Raw genomic sequence first — 22687 nt, 5'->3', positions numbered from 1 at the left:
AATGCATGTTTTTGAAATGTGGGAGGAGCCTGGAGAAGACCGGCGAAGGATTAGAAGGACAAACTCCACACAAGAAGGCCGGGGTGAGCTGGAATTGAACCCGGGACATCTGAACTGTGAGGCAGACGTGCTAACCAGTACTCTGCCATTATGCCTTCATTCCTTCTTGTTGGACCAAAAGTACAATGGAATACACAGGAGGAGAACGTGATGTTTGGTAATACTCTACATTACAGTAAAATGGTAAGTGTGGTGAGAAGGCCAGCCAATGCTTCGAAATAAACCTTAGCATGGCAAAAAAATGTGTGGACATAAAGACCTTGGAACACTTTCATTTTGAAGTTCTTCCCTGAAAGCATTTTGTGACAATGATTAACGGCCCAAACTGTCGCGCCTGGATATAAAACGCACGTTGTTCAGAAAGCACATTCATTTGCCAATTCAGGGCGCTAAAAAAACTCAACTTAACTATGCTCACATTTTATTGTACGGCATCTGTTGCAAGTACTGTTGCATCGAACATAAATCAGCCACTAGCCTACCAGCGTTCAAGTGCTCCGAGAGCCGTCAGGGTTACTTTTCAGAGACAGTTCAATAGACTCTTGTACACTTTGAGTCTTGCACATGTTGATGCTGACATCCTGATGCGCTTGCCATTCTTACTGATCCCTTTTTAACAATCCGGGCTGACTAAAATGGGATTCATGTGGGTTTGATGTCTGTTCCTTTTGTGTCATGACCAAAATGTATGTGGAGAAAGAGTTTTCTAAAATTTCAGTTTCAATGGAAGGTTTCAGTGGACACCATTAAAAAAAAAAATAAAAAAAAATCTAACTTGGTCATTCATAATTAAGAGGAAATGTGTTATTTGATCTTCTATGTCTATATTCGTTTTTCCCCTCGCAAAAAAAAAGAGCTTTTATTACTTTCAAATTTTGGTTTTGCACTTTGGTTATTTTGGTAAAATATAAGACAAAGATAATTTGTAAACTGCAAAAAATAAATAAATGATCCAAGCGCCAATTGTATTTTGTTGAATTATTTCATCTGCAGCTGAAAAATGAGCGTGCAACTAAAGGCTGACTCCTGCTTATGTTTACATTTGCACGCTAGATTGTTAATTTTCCTGCAGTGCTGAGTAAAAAGACAACATTTACTGCAGTCTGCTCAAAAAAAGGAAGCATTTTGAAAACAGAAAATGTATATTGGGAGTTTTAATTTAATATTTTCATGAAACTTTCTGCAAAAATATCTTCTTATCTCATTTTCATGAACTCAATCTTGTGAGACATTTCATCTCCTGGGACGTGTGTCTCACCACTTACACTCAAAGTATGTTTTGTGTGCTTGTCATCTGTATTTGTCTGGCTTGGCGGCTATAAAAGCAATTGGGTCTCACTTGGTTTTTCAAAAGTACATTTTTTGTCTATAATTAATTGCACAAATTTATTCTTTCTCACATTCAATGAATACCTTAAAAACATGACATGAATGCCATGACATGTGCTCCAGGCCCAGGTAATGATCAATCACAGCCCCTCTGTTTTCTGGGATTGGTCATGTGACATTCACTAGTTGAGTCGCGATTGTTACCTAAATCCTGAGAACATGAGAAGTTATTTTCAGGTGACAGCAAATGGCAAAAAGTGCAAAGGTGTTACTTGTACATGACAAATAACCTGGATGTCAAATTCATTATAGACAAATTATTATTATCAACAGAAAAAAAAAAAATCCATAATGGTCAATATTTAAACTAAACTCACATGTTCCTTTTTTGAGCACAGAATCTTGAGCACAAGGATTTACACTAACAAGATAAGTTTGAGGCATGTAGAGCTGCAGAGTTTTACCAAGTTGCATTCATCAAAACATGCAACTTTTGTTGTCATGTTGTAAATGTGCTCACCCTTTCATTATCTAAGAGCGGCTTACAATAATTACGTGATGACATGTATGCAACTTGATAGGACATGACTGGTTTCATTTAAAACTGCACATAATTATCACTGTTTTAAAATGTTTCATTATACTCATGCGTAATTTTGTCGAGTAACAGATGTGAGGGGCACCTGTTTTCAAACGCTTGCCCCAAATAAAACAGGAGTGCGCTAAAAAAAACCTTTCAAGAAAATAGACTTTGACTTACCTGTACTACTATTGTAAATACATTCACTAACAAGGCTCATTTTACCATGGCTTATTAGCTGCTAGTTACGCATACATACAATGTTGGTGTTGATGCCTGGCAACAAGCACGGGTTTTAAACTAACCTTCTTCTCATTGCACATACGGTACTGCGGTTTACAAAATGGGACTCGTCTCCCTCAAACTAGACAAGTGAATGTGCACATGTAGAGCTTTATAACTGGATCTCGACAGAGCAAGGCACAGAATGCAGTAATCCCTCATTTGTCATTTTTGTAATTATGTTGTATAGGCTTGTTTTATTATTTAGGTGTCACAGCTATATACAGTATTACAAAAGGTTTGCATGTGAACAGGGGTGTGTAGACTTTTAATGCCCGCAGTAGTGTTAAAACGGGAGACCAATGCCACATTTTCCTCAATTCTCATCTTCTCTAGGTGTTATTTCAGAGGTCCCAATACTTTTATTCATTTAATGCAGCTGAAACAAATGTGATCAAATATCGCTACCAAGTAGTCTCACACATATTGGATTTCAGAGGTAAAATGCAACTTGGTGCCGCAAAAGGACAGAGAATTGAATTTATTTCCACCAGCTAGTCAGCCACAGCAGGTATAATGCACTGTGACAAATAAAAACACACGCTGAGGCAAAAGAAAAAGTGAATAAATTACACAGTCAGCGATATTAGGTGCAGGAAAAGGGGAAAAAACAGCAAGAGACCATCCCGGGGGGAAAGAAAGATAGATGGAAGTCGCACACGAGGAGAGAGGCTGGAGGAGTGAGAGGCGAGCAGGAATCCCCTGCAGATGTGCGGTGGCGGGGATGTCAGACTATTTAAATACTGACGAGGCCCCTCTGTCTCTACTCGTCTCCGTTAATGACATGCTCGTCAGGGCCAAACAAAGGGACCCGCAGCCTGCTTCGCCATGCCTGTTACTGCGCGCGCGCGCACTCACGCACGCACACACCTCAAGGTGCGTGTGTGTCGGGGGATTTTCACACCCATGGTGTGTCAGGGCGTAAGCTAACACCGATGATGAATGCCTAGCTTGTTGTCAGAGTGCAGACACTGCAACATGACACTGGCAAACAAAAGTAACTTTTCCGCTTGGGAAAAAATGCTCATTGTCCAGTTTTTTGTTTGGTTTGGTTTTTTTACAGTTTGTCAAGATTCTTATGGTTGTGAGTGCCTCAGCTTTGTTTTCTATATTTATGAATGCTGCAATTACTAAGGTGGTTACGCGATAGAAGGACTACAATACTGTTATCTGTCAACAATGTTAGGCCCTCTACTCATCAACCCGGCCATTGGCCATCGTGGCCCCCTGCAGCGTCGAAAAATCAGAAAAAGCTCAGGACAAAAATCTCTATAAACACGGTGGCATGGCTCGTTGGTAGAGCGGTCGTCTCCCAGCTGAGAGGCTGTGGGTTCGATCCGCCAACTATCAAGACCGTGTCAAAGTGTCATTGCGCAAGACACTGAACCCCCACTTGCTCCCGATGCTGCGTCATCAGTAGGTAAATGACTAGTTGGTGTAAAGCGCTTTGACTACCCAAGGTAGAAAAGTGCTATATAAGTGAAAGTCCATTTACCAAATCCATTTACCGCGATGATGTCAACTAAGACGTATTTTATGCGCATGGGTTTCAAGTAGTACTTTTCCGTGCCATCGAGCGGCAGTAGGTCACTGTTCGAAAGAAAAGCAAAAACACACAACAGTAGTGTAAAAGGCTCTTATCAGTTGAGGGGCGAGCGTCGGTGAATGTCTGCAAAAGGAGCGGCTCTTTTGATCTCACAGGCTTGTCTGCGGTCACGAATGTTCGCAATGTTTTGCCAGATGTTGGCCTGTACTATTCTTGTTACAAGGAAATTGTTTGAAATTTAATTTGAAACCTTGGACAAACTCCGATGAAATCCAAAAAGTTGTTAGCTTTGCCCACACTTGCCAACAGTCGACCCTTAGCAGGAAAGGCTTAAGAACTTCTGTTAATACTGTTGTCGTTACTAGTGTTTCAACTTGTTCTGAGTTACTGCAAATTGTTGTTTCATTCCAATAATAGTGACAATCTATGCATGTGTCCACCCGTCAATGGAATCGGTCGACAAAAACAGCTGTCGCGAAAGAAATATAAAGAAAGGAGCGGCACGCTATAAAACATTGCCCTAAAATACACAGATCAAAAACACAAGTCTGTTTAATAAGACAAGCGTGCTGTCATAAGGCAATAAACCGCACACACACATGATGTATTTGTTTGCCTGAAGTGCGTGACCATGTTGCGGGCTGTATTATTGCAGCCGGTAACAAAACTTTTGCTCCAAATTGGTTTTAAAAGGCATCATAAAACGATCTGGCCATCTTTCATCACCTCTCGCAGTCTTCCCTCGTCGTGACTTTGGCTCTAAAGCAAAGGAGAGTATGAGTGGATGCTCGGTTTGATTCAGTGCTATCTAACCTTGCTTTATGAAAGCATTAAATTGATGGTTCCAGACCAGCCCAGAGAAAATGCACATAAAACTGAGACTAACTGAGAGATAATAGTCCTCGTAAACTGGTCTAAGAGCTCTATAACTCACTTCGTCCTCAACTTGTTCTGTCTCGACAGAACAATCCATCCAGACGCTTTCAACTTCGACGCAAAGAAAAACAATGAGTTAAGCGTCATGAGCTCATTTGGTGCAAAATGTGCCCGCGCTGTAAACGAACCCCTTTGCTAATTGAATGTTAACCCAAAGCGCATGTGCAAAGCCTAATGCAAGAAATGAAGAAAAAAAAGTGCGGATTTGCAATCCCCAAAATAATGCGAACATTAGAACTGTGCTGGAATTTTGTTGTGCTATTGAAGAGTATGAAGCATTCCAAGTGGTGCGGCTCTCTTGTTCAAGCTAATAAGAAAATCAAAATATTGGAAACAGAACACATTTTTACGCGCCACGGATCTTCACCAGTATATTAATGAGCAATATTTTTATATTATCACTAAGGCAATGAAACAAGGACCAGTAAATACACTGAGCAGCGGAACCTAATGCTGTTGCCATTTCACGTATACTACATATCACTCGATTTAAAGAATGTATAATTTAACAAATCAAATCTGGAACGTTTGTCTATCAATGCTGAAGAAATGTTCTACTCTCAAAATGACATGTGATAAAGCAAATAGTTGCAAAAGTAGTGTCCTGTATCTACATTTTCTATGACTGATTAAATGAAAACTTTGACTGCATTTGGACACAACGGCTGTGCTTTAATAAGTAATAAACGCCATAAAGATAATTGTGTGTTTTTGTGTGTGTGTTTGCACGTAAGTATGTGTGCTATAGAGAGTGAAAATAAAGACAACTTCCCTCAAGCGATTTCAAGCTCGCTCAGCTCACAGAAAGTTGCTCAGCTTGGACTCGGACTTCTACCACCATGTGTTGGCTTGTTCATTTGGTTTATAACAGTCACCAAATTCCAAGTGGCTAATTCTGATATAATTACATTTCAGAAAACATAGTCGTGGATATGCCTCATGCAGTTCACCTAATATTCTTCACTGTTAGATGTGTGTAAAAAGAAGCAAATAACAGTTAATGTAAAACATAAGAAAAGCACAACTTCTGTATCAATGTTTACCGAAGCGTGCCGCTGCCAAGAAAACATTTTTGAATGACAAACTCATTCAAGCATTATTGCAAATGTTTTTAAACGTATTTGCAAGTATGGTCTTTGCAAGCAAATTCTAACGTGTTTTGTTCTAACATCCTTGCACATTTGTCCAAATGTACCAAAGGCTAAAGGCTAAAGATATGACATTAGTTCCCAGAATGCAACAGGGTGTTGACAAGCATATCCCATATAATTATGAGGAAAAAAAGCTATGTTTTTAGCATTAGTTTACAAGCATGTTGTTTTATTTATTTTTTTTGGATTTATGTGAAAATATGTTCGAAACATATTTTCAAAAATGTTCAGAGGTACTAAATTTGTTCAAACGTACTAAATGTGTTCACACAAGTTTACAAATCAAAATGGTTCACTCGACATTGGCAGCTCCCCTCTTCCAAGTAATGGTGATGGTGTGTTATCGTTTTCAAAAAAGTAACAAATAAAAAGGCAAAATGACCTATCATGGCTGATATGTTTTCTGCGTTTGGTCATGTGATATTTGTTAGCCGAGCCATGATTGGTTACCTGATCCTGAGCAATTGATGGAATTCTCAGTCAATAGCAAATGGTAAAATGGCCGCCCCCTAAGATGGATGAACACGGCTGGGTTTTGCCGCTTAATTCATCTTCCACAAACATAAGATTTATCAGAATGGCGCGTTTTGACAGTGGTGCCACATGAATTTCTGTCAATAAAATATTTTTACACGGCCTGACCATTAAAACCAAAAGTGCGTACTAAACGGTTGTTTGCAGCTACACCGTTGCGTTTGACGGACGGCCTCGAGCTATGTAATTAGCTATGTCGGACGCCATCATATTCTAATGGAAAGTATGCTGTAGATAACGGGGCAAACTACTTGGGAGATATCGCATATGCAGACGGTCTGACCCAGGTAGCCGCAGAAGATGCGGGAGTCTTACGGTACAACTTGCACGTTTGCTTGGGGTGATAATGGATGGCCGCCGCGCGCTCGCTGACGTGTTATTCTTTTATAAAACATTGCCTCGGCGTAGCGCTGCGCTGGGGAGAGCGTGTCACCCGTGTGATGAATGAGCAGAGGCTAACATCTTCACTCCTGACCACTAACAGAGGAGCGCATGCTTCCACGGGCACAATGCACACGTCCGCGCATCAAGTTAAATGCGAGCTCATTTGAGGAAGCAAAGCCGATTTTATTGCCAGTGACAAAGACGCGCAGAATGGCAATGGTGACCTCTCAACGTAGCTCATTTTTGAGTGTCGTGACTACAGAGGAAGTCCTTTCAAGGCTTTTGCTGGGACAGGTCTTACCGCTTCATCTTTCCTTTCATTTGATCGCAGCAGCACCATTAAGAAGCTCCCTCCTTTCATTTGTCACACAACTTGACTAACAAGCTTGCAGTCATCAAAGTCGACCAACATCAAACGCCGCCGCCGCCGCCGCGGCTATTAAAACACCGGCCGGACGGACAATGCAGAGTAATCGGCGCCGACCTTCTGCTTTTTTAAAAGTAACTCAATGCAACGCAGGGTCGTACGTAACAAGGAGCGGAGAATGCTTATACATGAGTGGACTGCCTCAGAGAGAGGAGCACAAAAAAAAGAGAGAGACAGAGGAGGAGATAGGAGGAGAAGGAGACATGATAGGGAGGAAAGCGAGACAGAGGGGATGAGGGGGGAGATGAGACAAGTAGACAGAGACAGAGTGGGTGACGGTGCAGGCGATGCGGGTTCTGAGGGGAGGGTGGGAATGGGTTGGGGGGGTTGGGGGGGGGGGCACAGCCAGTCTATTATCAGGGGTCTATAGAGAAGCATTTAGGGACAAATAGGACACCACCCCCCTGTCACCCCAAACCATTCAGCTTCTGTCAGTCCGGCCCATTCAGCCAAATCCCGTGGGGAAGCGGTCGGGGGAAGGGGGAGCTGGCGGCGAGAGGTGCCGAAGATGGAGCACCCCGGTACCACCCCTTCGTGAGATGCGGTATCTTAGCAACGGCACTCGGGGTGTGACCCGTCGTCATATGGCTCCATTCAGTTTCACAGCAGAGCCTCTTCAAAGACAAACACGTTGACCATCCCACCGCACGCACACACACAGGGGCCCCGCAGCGCTTATCGGGAGCCAAAACGGGCTCTTGTGTACAACAATTAGCGCAGATCATGAACCCCCAGCCGAAACCTGGCCTTAACAGCACAAGCCCCACAGGGAGCGTGCTTAATTACTATCAACAGACAGAAGGGAGTTCATCTTTACATACTTAAGATGATCCACTCACCACACACACACACACACACACACACGCAGTCAATACAAAAACTCTCCATTTCAGCGAGCCTTCAATCGCGTGCTAATTTGATTGACGCAACATGTTGATCAGATTTGCTCTCACCATTTTCATACAAAATTAGTATTTAATGACTTGTGATGCAGATTAATTACAGCTGAATGATATCTGATTGTTGCCTAATTGTTCTGGCACTTTTTATGTTCGTATTTGTTGGAAACTTACTTTTGGTGAGGATGGCTGCATGCAACACAATACAGAGATGCTTTACCGGATTCATAGTATCCGTCATCAAATCAAGCACTCAGCCCTTCTTAAACACACACTATCGGGGGTGGGGGTAATCCCTCCTTTCACATGGGGAAACAGCTCTATCAGCTTTGTTTGGGTTAATAGATTTATATACTCCATCTATTATTTACCCAAGGATCGTTACTGTTGCCTGAGGCCACTGATAAATGTTTACTATGACCTTGGGCCACGCACACCAGCACACACTCTCATCCAGTAGGCTATGGTATCGGCGGAGGCTTAAATAAACCGAAATATAATTGTCCTTAAGTCACGTTGCTCTTTTTTCAACCTAGCAAATCCATTTTGAATGAGGTCGTCTTCCGTGCCTTCATGACATCTCATTACAACACGTTTTTATCATTTGTCATAATAAAGCACATTCTTCCCGGAATTACTACCATAATTCAATTTCGGCCTCATTTTAATTTGTACCGCTCTTCCTGAGTCATTCCCACTTCTATTACGTCTCCTCTGCTCCGTGGCAGCTGCAAATTGTTACACTGCCCCATCGTGGACGGCATGGGACGTGCAGGAAGGCAAGCCAGACTTTCGAAAAGCAGCAACTCGGGGGACAATCGTCCAACTCCAACGGAATTGATCTACAATTTGAGCGCTATAAAAACAGATGGCACTGAGTTAGCGCAAATGTTGCTGAGCGTAAACACAAGAAAAACGCACGCAGCCACGCAAACACACAACTCTCAGACCCATAGGGCAATTTGTTAAATGTCATCAGGTCCGCAGAAAGAGGGAAATAGGCTTGCCTCCTATCTTTGTATTGGGAACACAGGTGAGATTGATGAGCAGGCTCTGTTTATGATATCGGTTATTCAAGATGAAAGATGAGGGTTTGCACAGGGGTTCCTCCCATTCACTGTCATTGATTTGCGCAAACACGCACACACACATACTAAGACAAGAACATAACCACACACAGTGAATGCCCTTGCTTTGTCAATAGTCAAGGTTATTTGATATTCAGTAGAATATGCAACTAATACAGTTAGATGCAACAAAGCAAACAAGTTCACACACAAACACGCGAATAAACACACGCGCACACACACACGCTTTCCGTCCTGATGATTCAGGAACAAAGACTGGCTCCCTTAAGAGGTGAGCTCACTAAACAAGCTAGACGTTACTGAGTGAAAATCCATCAGTGGCGTGTAAAAAAAAAAAAAAAAAAAAGTTGCTTAAAGGCAATAAAGACACCGAGGAAATTTTCTAAGAGCACTCGCAAAGAAAACGGAGCGTTCGAAGTCGTGGCAATTCCTCGCTTATGAATTAAAACCTATTTCACATTAACTGCCCGCCGAGAGACAAGTGCCGCTAAGTGAATGTGTTGCCCGTGTTTGTGTCAAAAGCCTGTTTTTTTTTTTCTTCCTCGGCCAATTAGAGTGACTATGGCACAAAAGCTGCTAATTTTGTCAAGCTCCTGTAAATGGAATGATGGATGCTGCCTTCTGGTGGTGGTGGGGGGGGGGGGGGGGGCGAGAGGGAACGAACGTAAGCATTGCGGTTACCCCGGTGAGGCCTCCTTCAATAAAGCTTCTTCCAGTTGAGCACATGCAAACAGACAAGAGGGAGATGTGCACAAACATTCCCTATTCAGGAGGAATTAAAAACCAACAACACTCGACTTTGCACAAGAGAGCATTCATTATGAAGTCCTAATGTAATGGCATAAAGCAGAGGAGCGGCAGCCTATCAAGTGCAGGGATTTGGCTTTTTCTTTTCTTTTTTTTTTCTTTTTTCTTTCTTGCTTGTGGTGTTTCGTTGCTATAGGGTCATTTGTAGCACTCAGCAGGCAAGCGCAAAGTGAATCAAGATTAATTTACAGGTGAACACTTAGGCAAGGAAGAACAGTAAGCAAATATAACCAGGAAAAAAAAAAGGGGAAGAGCAGGATAATTGTGGACCAATTTTGAAACTGACAAAATGTGGCGGAAAAAACCTCTATGATTTGGATTTCCATTTATGACCATATCTGTTGCAGGTTTACCTCGCTATTTTTATTGATGCATTTCGGACCACCCAAAAACAAAAAAACACATCAATTTCATCTATTTATTTTGTTTAAAAAATAATAAAACACAACAAGAAACATCGGTTATTGCAATTACAAATCCCCACTACGTAACTTCTGAGACTAGAAGACCTCGTCTCACAAAACATGCCATACATTCAGTTTGTATACTGTAGTTCAATTAATGGCTGCCAATCCAGCAATTCCAAATAAATGAAAAAATATCTACTGCACTTAGCAAATTAATGCAGTTTGTTCTAAGGCTGCTTCTAATGATTATTTTAATTGATTAATATGTTGATTTTGTCAACTAATCAATGAATATGTTTAATAAGTGGTTTCAAGTTCCGTTTTTTTTGTTGAAGAGATGCAGTAAAAAGTTCATGTTTGCTCAAATAGATACATATGTTTATACACTGAAAAAAAACGTTAATTCCTTTTACATTTACTTAATTGATATGAGTACATTGGTTGTGCATGATTAAAATGTGTTAAACTGACACACAATTTGAATACTTAAAAAAAAGGAAATCATTTGGAAGCAAAAGCTAAACACATTTTTTTTCCCAAAACAAGCTTAAAAATGTTGGCGACAGTTTTGTTAAACTGCTCTTGAGTATTTATTTGTAAAATCTGTTTAGACTTGTTGACAATTTGCAGTCACAGACCTTATTTTCCCCAAACTGTTTGCCACCATTCTCCTTACCGCACAATTGCGTGCTTGGAATCGCTATATGAACACAAACAAGGCTCTCAATTGAAACACTTTAGATAACACATTTCTGCATGTCCACAATGACACAAAGACCGAGAAGATGTGAGATTGAAGTGACAAAGCTAACTTGGACAAAGTGCAAACATTCAAATACAAGTACACAAAAGGGTGTGGAATGAAAATGCTAAATGAGCTGTTTGAGGTGGACATGCATCTTGGAGCTTCTCAGACAGAGGCTGGATGGAGTCTTGGCCCACTGAACAGACTTAACATATCAGAGAAGGTGAGCAAGAGAGAGCGAGAGAAAGAGGGAGAGAAAGAGAGAGAGAGAGATCACTGGGATGGGATGAAAGGAGAATACCTTTCTATCGCTCAGTGGTAATGGACCCTGGACCGAGCCGGCGGCAAGGGAACCTGACGTGGCGCCATCACGGACACACACATACACGCATACAGAGCCATTCTGTCAAATCTGAATAAACACACATGGGCCGAACCGGTGGGGTGCAGCTCCGGGATTTGGGCCGAGCGTCTGGCATATTTGGCCATCTCAGATCTCCTGTCAGGGCCTGAATGCGGCATGACAGCAGGAGAGAGGCGGCGGCGGCGTCTGGAGACCCATCTCCATCTATGCATCTCTCACATAAACAAATTCTCCCCCTCGCTGCATTCAGACTAGCCTCTCTGCTCTATTACACACAACACACAGCTGCCACAAGCACTCAGACACCCAATCAACAACCACACAGAGAGAACGAGGATGGGAAGGGAAAAAAAAGGAGGGATGAGGAGAAGAAAGAGGAGGTTCGGGGGAGATTGGAGAGAGAGCAAGGGAGATGCTGAGATGGGAATGTCGAAGGGAGGGCCGCCGCTCCGGAACTGTGCTCATGGTTCTGTCTGGCCGAGCAGGAACCTCCTAAAAGCGGGACAGCCGGCATCGGGCTTAAGCGGGATGAGGAACAGACAAGGGCAGGAGTGTGGGGCTAAGGGTTGCATACACACGGATCGCATGAAATAGTTCGACCACCTGCTCTTCCCGTGAAATAGGCTGAACAGGAGAGCACGGGCGCCAGGGCAAAATAGGGGAAAGCTGCGCCATTACTCAACGTAATGCTTCTCGGAGGTGTTTACGCAGTTCTTGAACATTTTGACATAGACTTCCCTGCAGAGATTTTAAATTGCAATGTTTTCTGCAAACAGGTGCGCTAGCAAGGCGAGGGGACCGCTACAGTGCAACTTCTGGCCCCGCACCTACAATCGATACTGATTCACTTTGAAAGTGCTAATTGTATGGCTATATTTATGAGTATGTGTATATATTATATATATATATATATATATATATATATATATATATATATATATATATATATACAGTATATATATATTTTTTTTTAGAGGTAAGTTCTCCAAATTGTGGAGTGGACATGTACGCATGTCCATGCGTACATATCTTTCTGTGTGTTACTAAATCAACAACAAAAATGAATACTTTTAACCACATTCAAAACAGTACAAATGTAGCTTACAAACTAAGGCATCCCGGTAGAAAAAAAACATACAATCTATATCATCTCTAACTTTGTTTTCTGTACACTGATTTGATGCTTTTTTATCTGTCAGGCTTGTTCTGCTTGAGTTAATGAAGTGGAAAACAAAGGCCAATCACATCCTGATCTGGACACTGATTGGCTGTCATTTTGTTCGGCGTAATCTGATAGGTTCCTGTTGAGGGTGGGAGGACAGGTTCAGAAGCGGAGAAAGACATAAAAATGGAAGAGCATGCTAGAGTTGATGAATGTTAAATGCCCCTATGGAACGCCGAGTGATTTTTTGGAAGAAGGAATTTGTTTTTCCCACAGAAGCAGATCCTTGATTCTACTACATAAATGGAAAGCACCCAGCTGCATCTGCAGCAACAGCTCACGATAGCGATAGTGATGCTATTATAGCAAAGATCGCAAAGAAGAGAACCCGGGTTTGAGAAATTCTGCGGCGGACAGGATGGCCGAGCCATCCACCCATACATCCATTTTCAATCGCCGCTTATAAACACTAAGGGCACTCGCTTGCTGGTGCCTAGCCCAACCGTCTTCGGGCAGTAGGCAGGGGACAGGTGATGCATGATGTTTTGTATTAATGTTCATTTCTAATTATTTAGCGATTGAAAAAGCGATTCCTCCTCATGGTTAGAACTAAAGGTTGCAGCCAGCACTTGGGCCTAGTCACAATTACAGCAGAAGGTAAAAAGCTAAATCCTCATTCATTCATAACTCATTCAAAGCCAGGGATGTAATTTTAACAGTCCGGACATTAAAACCCAGATACCTTAGCATTAAATCGATATTCCTAAAAAAAAAAGTGAAAATACGTCCCTGAGTTAAAAAAACAACAACAAAAAAAATCACTTAATTTTAGATTAATAAAAACGACTGATTGCAGATCTTAATCAGGTAATCCCTCAGTCTATCTATTTTTGAAAAATAATACCTTACTTAATTCGAAATATTTGTTAAGACTTTATTTTTTGATTAAAAAAAAAAGATTTGGGACCTTTGTTATCAGGATGCATCGTGAAACCACTCACTCAAAAACATGTAGGATATCTTAAAATAGACTGCATAATGAAAATAACAGGCAAGCTAGCACACATCCAGAAAGGAGCAACATTGATTTGGCACATTACAAAGCATCCCTCCTTTTTTCCTCCGCATCCCTACTCAGTTCTCCCACCCTCATGTGATCAGACTATCGATCGCTGGAGCGGTCGATTGGCTGCTAGCTCTGTGATCTGGGCCAGGACAATTACTTCAGTGAGTTATAGCGATTAGTTTGTGTCTAGATCAATCTGTACCTCAATAGGGAGAAAGTCTGCGGACAGACCCTGGGAGACTATTCATGGCGGGGGGGGGGGACTATTCGCAGTACATTTGAGACTAAAAAAAACAACAACTAGGCGAGGGCTGTGACAGCCGATCTGGTCCTTCACTGAAACTATAACAGTCTGCGTAGCTTTGCAGGTGAGTGGACCATGGGTGTGACAAAAAATTAAAATAAAAACAATTTACACTCACATTCATTCATAGAGCAGGCGCCAGTTTACATTCTCCCATTTGCCTAAATTGACAAGAATATGTTCACGCAGCCAGAAAAAGCTAGGCTATTGAAGAAAACCCACACAAGCACAGGAAATCAAAATGTGGATAGAAACGCTATTGAAATTCCAATAATTTGCTTTACACTGACTAATGTGCCCCTTTACCGCGGAAGCTCTGAAACCAAACAAGGGTAATTGTGCACTTTTTGTGACAAACACAATGCTAAATAACACTTATTGAATTAGAAGGTTTTCACTGTATATTGAAATATATTGTGTAACATTGGTTAAGAATGCCTTGTGAATGCATTATTCTTGCTGATAGAACACGATGCCGTTATTTACAGTGCTATGCCAACATCATAAAGCTAAATGTGACCTACCACGGAAACTACATTTCTCAATCAAGTCACACCACTTTACAATCAACAATTCGAAAAATTCACACTTTTCTAAATATTTTACTTTTCATACTTCGTACAAATATCACAGTATGGCTCTATTAATATTACAGCGCCAATGTCTTTTTTTTTTAGCTAAATAGCCATTTTTCCCACATTTTAAAAAAAACTTTATTTTTAAACAAAATCTAAAGTATAGTGAAGAACAATAACAAACATTTACCATACTAAATGAAAATAAAGATGTAAATAAAATCAAAATTTGAAATGTTTGTTCAACTATAAACAAACATGAATTATTTCATGTTCTGTCCAAACCGAAATATGCAAGTGTGAAAAAACAGCACAATATTAAAAACATGATTGGTTTGAAATAAATTTACCATCATTCCAACTACTTTATCAGATAATGTGGAGTTTTTTCATGGTGACCTGTGTTTATTTTCTGCGCACACGTGGTACAAATACTCTCTCTCTCTCTCTCTCTCTCTCTCGCACACACACACACACATACACCTGCCCTTTTTCGAAGGCTGAACTCTTCCCACACAACCAACTTGGTTGTTGTTGTTCGATAGATTGGCCACACTCCAGCTTGCGCGTCCTACTTTAAGTAATATTCCATTAAGTCCATCCATCGATCCATCCATTTTCAAAAGCTGTTTATCCTCTTAAGGGTCACGGGCTTGCTGGTGCCTATCCGAGCTGACTCCAGGCAGAAAGCGGGGAACACTCTGAACTGGTTGTCAGCCAATTGCAGAACACATAGGGACGAAGAACCATTCACGGACCCACTCGCACCTAAGGACAAATTAGTATGTCCAATACACTTGCCTTGCATGTTTTTGAAGTGTAGAAAGAAGCCGGAGTACCCGGAGAGAGCCCACGCAGGCTCGGGGAGAAAATGCAAACACCACACTGGAAGGAGGTGGATTCGAACTCAGGTCAACCGAACTGTGAGGCGGACATGCTAACCACTGCATCACCCATCCGCCCCTCACATCACTCGGCAAAATTAGCATAAGATCGCATGTTGCCCACATTACCCACTGTAGTTAGCCAGCGAAGCAGGAAGTGGACAACCGCAGCTGTAACGTGATTGGCTACTGAAGCCAAGGAGGACTTGCGTATGATACACAAATGAAAAGAGGCACCAGCCGTGCAGTGCATTTGCCCGTTGCGGCAGACGAAGCGAGAGGGAAAAAAACGTAACGGTTTTGTCAGATTTGAAGAGTTTTAAATAACGGTGACTTTAAAAACCACGATAGACAGTCATGTTATCGGCACATGCTTACCAACTACATTTTTTTTTTTTCTCAAAATTTCAAATTTTCTAAATGAAAAAGAACATTTTTGGGTTTGGGGTTTTAAACATCATGTTTTGATCAATTCAAAAGTTGCATTATTTTATTGTCCAGCACATCCCTGGCTATTGCACTTTAGTCCCTCTAAATCTATAAATAATTGCAAAAAAATATATTTTTTTTATAATTCCATATAGTTTAAGTGTTTCCCCGCATGGTTCCACAATATTATTAAATATCATTCCATTCAAGTGAAACTCATTCAATTATATTCCACATCATTCCGTGTTCATCCATAATTTTTTATTCAGGTTTTAGCATTTACACACTTTCTCCCAGAAATTGCTTCATCTAGTTCATAAAATGATCATGTTTGTATTAACCTAAAGTGGCACTGTTTAAGATTTAGCTACGGACAGCAGGACGACGAGTGTTTCTTGCTGCATTTACCATAATGCCCCTAAACCTCACACGAGCGCATGCCAAATATTACACGTATACGCAAGGAGTAATTTTGGGGCATTACGGTAAATGCAGCAATAAACACCTGTCCTCTTGCTGTCCGTAGCTATAACAGACATGACGACCTCCGGAGGAGGACCGCCCCCCCATGTAATATAATTTAATGATAACGAGCCCAACAATCATCTTTAAAAATACTGTTAAAAACACATTTATTGGCAAGTTTTTGAAATTTACAATCATTTAATTCATTCATTTTTAATTAAAGACAGTCTAAATCTTACACAGTGCCACTTTAGAAATACTTTAAAACGCCATTTATTTTAAAAAACCTAATCTTGTAGGGACGTGTGTGTCCGAAATCCTGATACTTATCAAATGGTAACTTCAAAAACTCAAAGGGGGTTTCGTTCTTCGGAGTCACCACAAAGTACTGGTAGAGCTCATCTAATGTGAAAGACAAAGGTAGACGCAAAAGGCACACACAAACAAACACACGCACACACACATTGCTGGCACTTTCTGGATCCAACCCCGTGGCATTGGTTTGACATTGCATAAGTCATTAAAGGCAAACTAGTACTAATGTCAGAGGCAAATCTATTTATGTTGATAGTATTCATGGGCAATCTTTCCATAACATTGATCAACACAGTCTAATAGGAAAATAATAAACAATTACTCTGCAGACGAGAAGGGTAATTGATTTTCTTCTGTAAATTACCACCGCCATCAGGCCTGCGTACACAGAAAGGTGATCATCTGCATAAAATCAATGGGATATGATCCTCTCTGTATGATAATCATGGACAGTAACCAAGGAGTTGTCATTAGCTATGGAGCACGAAAAAAAAAAAAAAAAAAAAAAAAACGTGACGGGTGAGGTGAAAGAATGGCAGCCACGCACATGTACAAATTGTTTCGCCCGCACAATGCTGATGGGAAAATGTTTAACACCTTGAAGTTTGGAACAGATCATGCTTGAATATCGCAACATGAAAAAGTGACCATACCGCCGATGAAGAGGAACAGGTTGAAAACAGTGATTCATTTCTAATGTGTGTTCACACCCACGGTGTTCTCATGCAGCGGGACACTGACGAATGATGATCGGTAAGCCCACCGGTGGACAGCTATATGTATGACTCCAAGCAAGCCCCCAAATCAATACCCAGTCCCACCAAAATTAATAACATCACATGCGTCAACATGCAGGTATCAGCCAATACATTATTTGGACATTAAGTGTACAGTCCAGCATTTCCGCCAGGTTTTTTTCTCCTTAAAATCACTCTTTCTAAACAAGTATGGCTCTTAAAATACAGAATGTTCTTTAAAAAAAACCAAAGTTTATTATAATCATAATTGATATTGCGACATCATAGTAGTTGTTTAATAACAATCTAAATAATAATGATACTAATATCCTCATCGTCATAATGGTTGGTACAGTGGAAGAATGGTTAGCGTGTCTGCCTCACAGGCGGAAGGTGTGGATTCGATTCAGCCTTCTTTTGTGGAGTTTACATGTTCTCCCCGTTTCCACATGGGTTTTCTCCGGGTGTTTCCCCCACATTCAAAAAACATTCTTTGTAGGTAAATTTGTTTGTGCTTGTGAAAGCTATCGTCTTTGTACGCCCTGCTATTGGCTGGCAACCCGTTCAGGGTGTACCCTGCCTATTGCCCGGGAACGGGCTGGGATAAGCTCCAGGACCGTGAAGCTCGCGAGGATATGCAGTTAAGATGACGGATGGATGGGTGATAATTATAATTATAGTTATTATGGAGCAGATTTGCTTAACAGTCAGGAATCATAGCCTCCACGTTGGCAAAAAAGCTTCATATCTTACAAGTATCATTTATACGAAAGGATTACAAGGAGTAATTGAAAATGGGAAAGATAGAGGCTACGGAGTACTCTCCAAAGAGGTGTTGCCGGAACGTTGAAGTTGAGCATCAGAAATGCCATCTTACATGCCTTTTTTGTGCAAAAAAGAATGTAGACTACTGTGTCTCTTTTGTTTGGATTTTGATCATTTTTTTTGTACGGAGGTCAGTTTAATGTCCCTTCAAAATAAAGGGAGAACATGCAAGTATCAGTGTTTTTGCATATTATTCATAAGCAATAACTGAAGAAAAACAACAATATACAGTATCTCGGTATATCTCTATCAAAATATTTTTTTTCCATGTCCACCAGCACTGTTATAGCTGACATCAACCTGAATCCTTGTATCTTTAAATGCATCACTTTCCAAAAAAAACAAAAACAAAGCAGTAGCCAGTGCGTTGCATCGTCAATGATAAAAATAACAAACAAAAATAACAAACCGTTGTAGGGATTTACCAATCGTATGGATTTGTTAAAAAAAAAAAAAAAAAGTGAAATGAACCAAATTTGGACAAATGTTGCTGCTTCGCAGTGACTACATCATAATTCATGTATTTTCTACTCGGTGGATTGTTTCATTTTATGGAGATGATTTCTCCCTACAAAGTCATCAGTATTTTTCCTTAAGAAAGATGCATACAGTACAACAAAGCTATAGAATATTAGGTACAGCGACCACACAGGGAAGCATGTGATGAATATATTTGTTTTAGCTAAAACCAAATAAAGCCCTCTGCCGCTATAAAGGGGTTGGCTTTTTAACACTGAGAAAATGAGCTAGAGACAATCAGCAAGAAGATGCTTTCAGTATATTAGCTTCTGAAATCAAAGCAGCACAGAGCAGCATTTAACATAGCAAGGAGCCATGGAGCAGATGAATAGAACGGATGTGCCGTTTCAATGTGCACTCCCTTCATAGACTTTAATGGCCTAGTGCAAAGTGAAGTGTGTTAACACCCAATAACTACATTAGTGTGGGACTATTTTTTAAGAGTACGGACGAGGCTCAGCCAATTTAGCATTTCCATTTGCGATGCTGTTGTAAATCGCACACAATGAAATCAAAACCTTGCGTACACCAAGTACAGTCTGTTACCCATTATCAAGTTATCCTGATTTATTAGAAATAGTTAATTTCAGACACTAAGTGCAATAAAAGGCATGGACTGATGTGCAGTAGAAATTGTGCAATGCCAGCACATCCGCTCACAGTAAAGATTTGGGTAAAGCGAATGCATACAGGAGTCATTGGTTTTGGGGTGGGGAGAAAAAAAAAAGCTACTTTTGTTCAGATTGATGCTCTACTTCTGTCATGACGGAAAAGGCAGAGATCACTCAGTACTAATCAACAGGCTGGACACGAGCTGGTCTTTATCACTTTGTCCCCTTTATATGAGTCCCAACCTTGGCGGTGTGACCAGTTGCCTGATTTCTCATTTTGTTGCACTGCGACTGACAGTGAGCGGCTCTGATTGAGGGGATCCATTAGGGATCAGCCTGAGGAAAGCCCGTTTGATGGATGAGACCAGCAGTCACCTTCAAAGCTTGCTAACAACACCTGTATCCTCTCTGTCACACAGGCACGCACACACACTCACACAAACCAGGCACACTTCTGCTGACATATAGCAATTTACTCACTTTGTAGGGAGAGAGGGAGGAACGGAGGAGAGATATCTTCAAAGCCGAAAATCCATACTGGCCTGTCACTTCGACTTGAAGCCAAAACTAACAGTGGAGTTGCACTTTTCAAAATACACGTGCTTTTTAAGAAACAAACAAATATGTACGTTTGGGCAAACTCGTTAGCTCTTTTTCTGTTACGGGTTGCAAAACGGTCTGAAACCCAACGGCAACGGTCTCGCTCGGCCCGGCCTGGCTTTCGTTGCTTTTCCATTACGACAGGTGCCAATCGATTGGGGTTGGATTGGGGCAGGATCAACTGAACTGTGCAAGCCTCCACTGCACGGGGCAGACATACAATGAGTAGGGTTCTGCCATAGAATTTCAAGTGGCAAGTCTTGGCCGCTGATTTTACGGTGACTCAAAACATGAGTCGCTGCTGCGTGATGTGGCGACTGTTGAATTTTGGAGGGGTAGATTCCACTCCCCTGTTACCATACTTAATTGTGTGTTTGTTTAATCTCTCTTAAAAGATCATTAATAAAACAATAATACAACAAAGAATACAAAAAAGAAAACGCTCACTGCAGAATTCAATTTTGAAGTCCGATAAAATACAATCTGATACACATCCGATCCGGGCCTCAACACACAATTCCAACCTGCGAAGGAGTCAGACAGAAAGGGACACCTCTGAACAAAACAGCTCATCATTTTACCCTCAGAATTAGCTAACGCTAGGAGAGTGTTGGGAATAGTGGTTCAGGGCAGCTGAATCCACAATCAAACAACACCAGTACCAGGCACTCTACAGCCAAAACATCGACAAAAAAACACCACAGATTTAGCAAAGTTACTTTAAAGTCAGACACCCAGAATAAAGCACTTTAGTCAACTGGTTTAACATGACTTAATTTGTAAAATCATAAAGTAAAACCCAAAATAGGACAAAATGTACTATAATGACAGAACAAATGTGATGTATACAAGTGGAAAAAATCACATAAAAAAAGGTAAAAGTAATTCCGAAATATTCAAATGTAAAGCAATTTGACAAAAGTGGAATAAATGTGGTGGACTCCTGCATATTCAATCCAATTCAATTCAATTCCCCTGACAAGCCCATTTTAATGAAGCCGTAAAAAGTAAACATTTAGAAGCAATTAGACAAAAAGTTGAAAAACAAATCAGCATGAAAAATTTTGAATCAAATTAGTAAACTTTGGAAACAATTTTAGCTCGTTCGGCTGAATTGTTGAGTTTTGGAGGAGTACATTCCACTCCCGTTACCACACTAATTTATTGCGTGTTCATTTAATCTCCATTAAAGGTAATTTATAAAACAATAATACAACAAAGAATCAAGGAAAACAAAAACATAATGCAGCCCGTCAAATGCACAGAAGCTTTCACGCAAACAACAAACAAAAAAATATATTTCTTTCCAATCCGTTGTGTTGTAATTGTTGACCACAACTTTTACAACTGCATCTATTGGTACTTGAGCATATAGTATGATATTCTAAATGGGGTTGAGTATTGCGAAACACACTCATGGATGCTGTCTTTTTATGACTTGGCGGTGGCTGACGAGCTGCTCCCGCTTGCTGGCTACAAAACGGCGTGCGCAATTATTTGCCGCACCACTTAAGACCGCCACGTCTGTCGGACAATCAGTGATGTCACAGCCCGTTCAGCCTTTGTTTTTAGAAGCACCTGGGAGAAGATTCTGAAGCGTGTCTGCATAAACTGCACGACCCCGAAAAATGAAATGGAAAAGGCTTATTGAGATTAGCTTTTTGCTTGGCCTCAAATTAACACTAAAATCATCCATTCACTTTTTGATGCAGAAATGAGGCTTTCATGGACTGATTACATCTGCGCGTGAACCAAAAAAGAAGAAGACTATATTCGTGGATGTCATTGTGCTGTAAGTGTACAAATCTCCATGTGTTGATGGGAATAGCGCTCCCGTACCTAACAGGCTAATTGCTCTCAGCAGTATTATCTCATTAGGGCCCATCAGCATTTGACATTTAAATACAGAGCTGCTAAAAGCCTCTCTGCTTATTTAACATCAACATTACCATCCATCACATCCCTCACAGAAGGGCCGACCCAGTTGCGGGAGTCTTGTTGACTCCGTTTCTCCCATTTCCCGGCTCTTCAGACCTCTGAGTAATTTCCCTCCCAAATCATCAATTGATGAACCTAATCAGAATAATGCTTCTGATGTAGACGGCTGCACAGCGAGAGTCGCTGAAAGGCATCGTGTAATTTGTACACAGTGTGAAATATGGAGGGAATGCTGGGATAAGTGAAGGTAAGCACGGAGGGTGTGAAAAGGAAGATGAGCAATGGAGTGTGGAAAGAGAGTGAGAAGAGGAATGGTGGGTGAAACAGAGGGAGGAAGGTCAGCAGTGTGGCGTTACAGAAGGAAGGTAGAGGCTGATGGGCACCAAATGAACAAATTATGACGGGCTCCATTTTGCGGGATGGGGTCACCCCTCCCCCATCTCCCTGCCACCCGTTCTCTCTCCTCCACTCCTCCTCTCTCTTCTCCTCTCTGACAGTTCAATTTCCCCCTCTCGCCTCTCCGTTGCAGCCTGCTAATTGTGAGTGAAGCCTTATCATTGGGCCCCCCGTTCACCCTCGGCCCGAGGCATCGCCGTGTCTTGGGGAGGAGACCGGAATGTCAAAATGTTATCCGAGACGGCAATCCACCAGAGAGACAGAGGTCACACACAATAAGAGTGGACGCTCATCCGAATTCGCGAGCACAGGAAAGTCATTC

This window comes from Hippichthys cyanospilos, chromosome 1 (genome assembly GCF_059441005.1).
Source record: "Hippichthys cyanospilos isolate Australia breed blue-spotted pipefish chromosome 1, RoL_Hcya_1.0, whole genome shotgun sequence".
In the NCBI taxonomy this organism is placed as follows: domain Eukaryota; kingdom Metazoa; phylum Chordata; class Actinopteri; order Syngnathiformes; family Syngnathidae; genus Hippichthys; species Hippichthys cyanospilos.
This window is presented reverse-complemented; position numbering follows the sequence as displayed.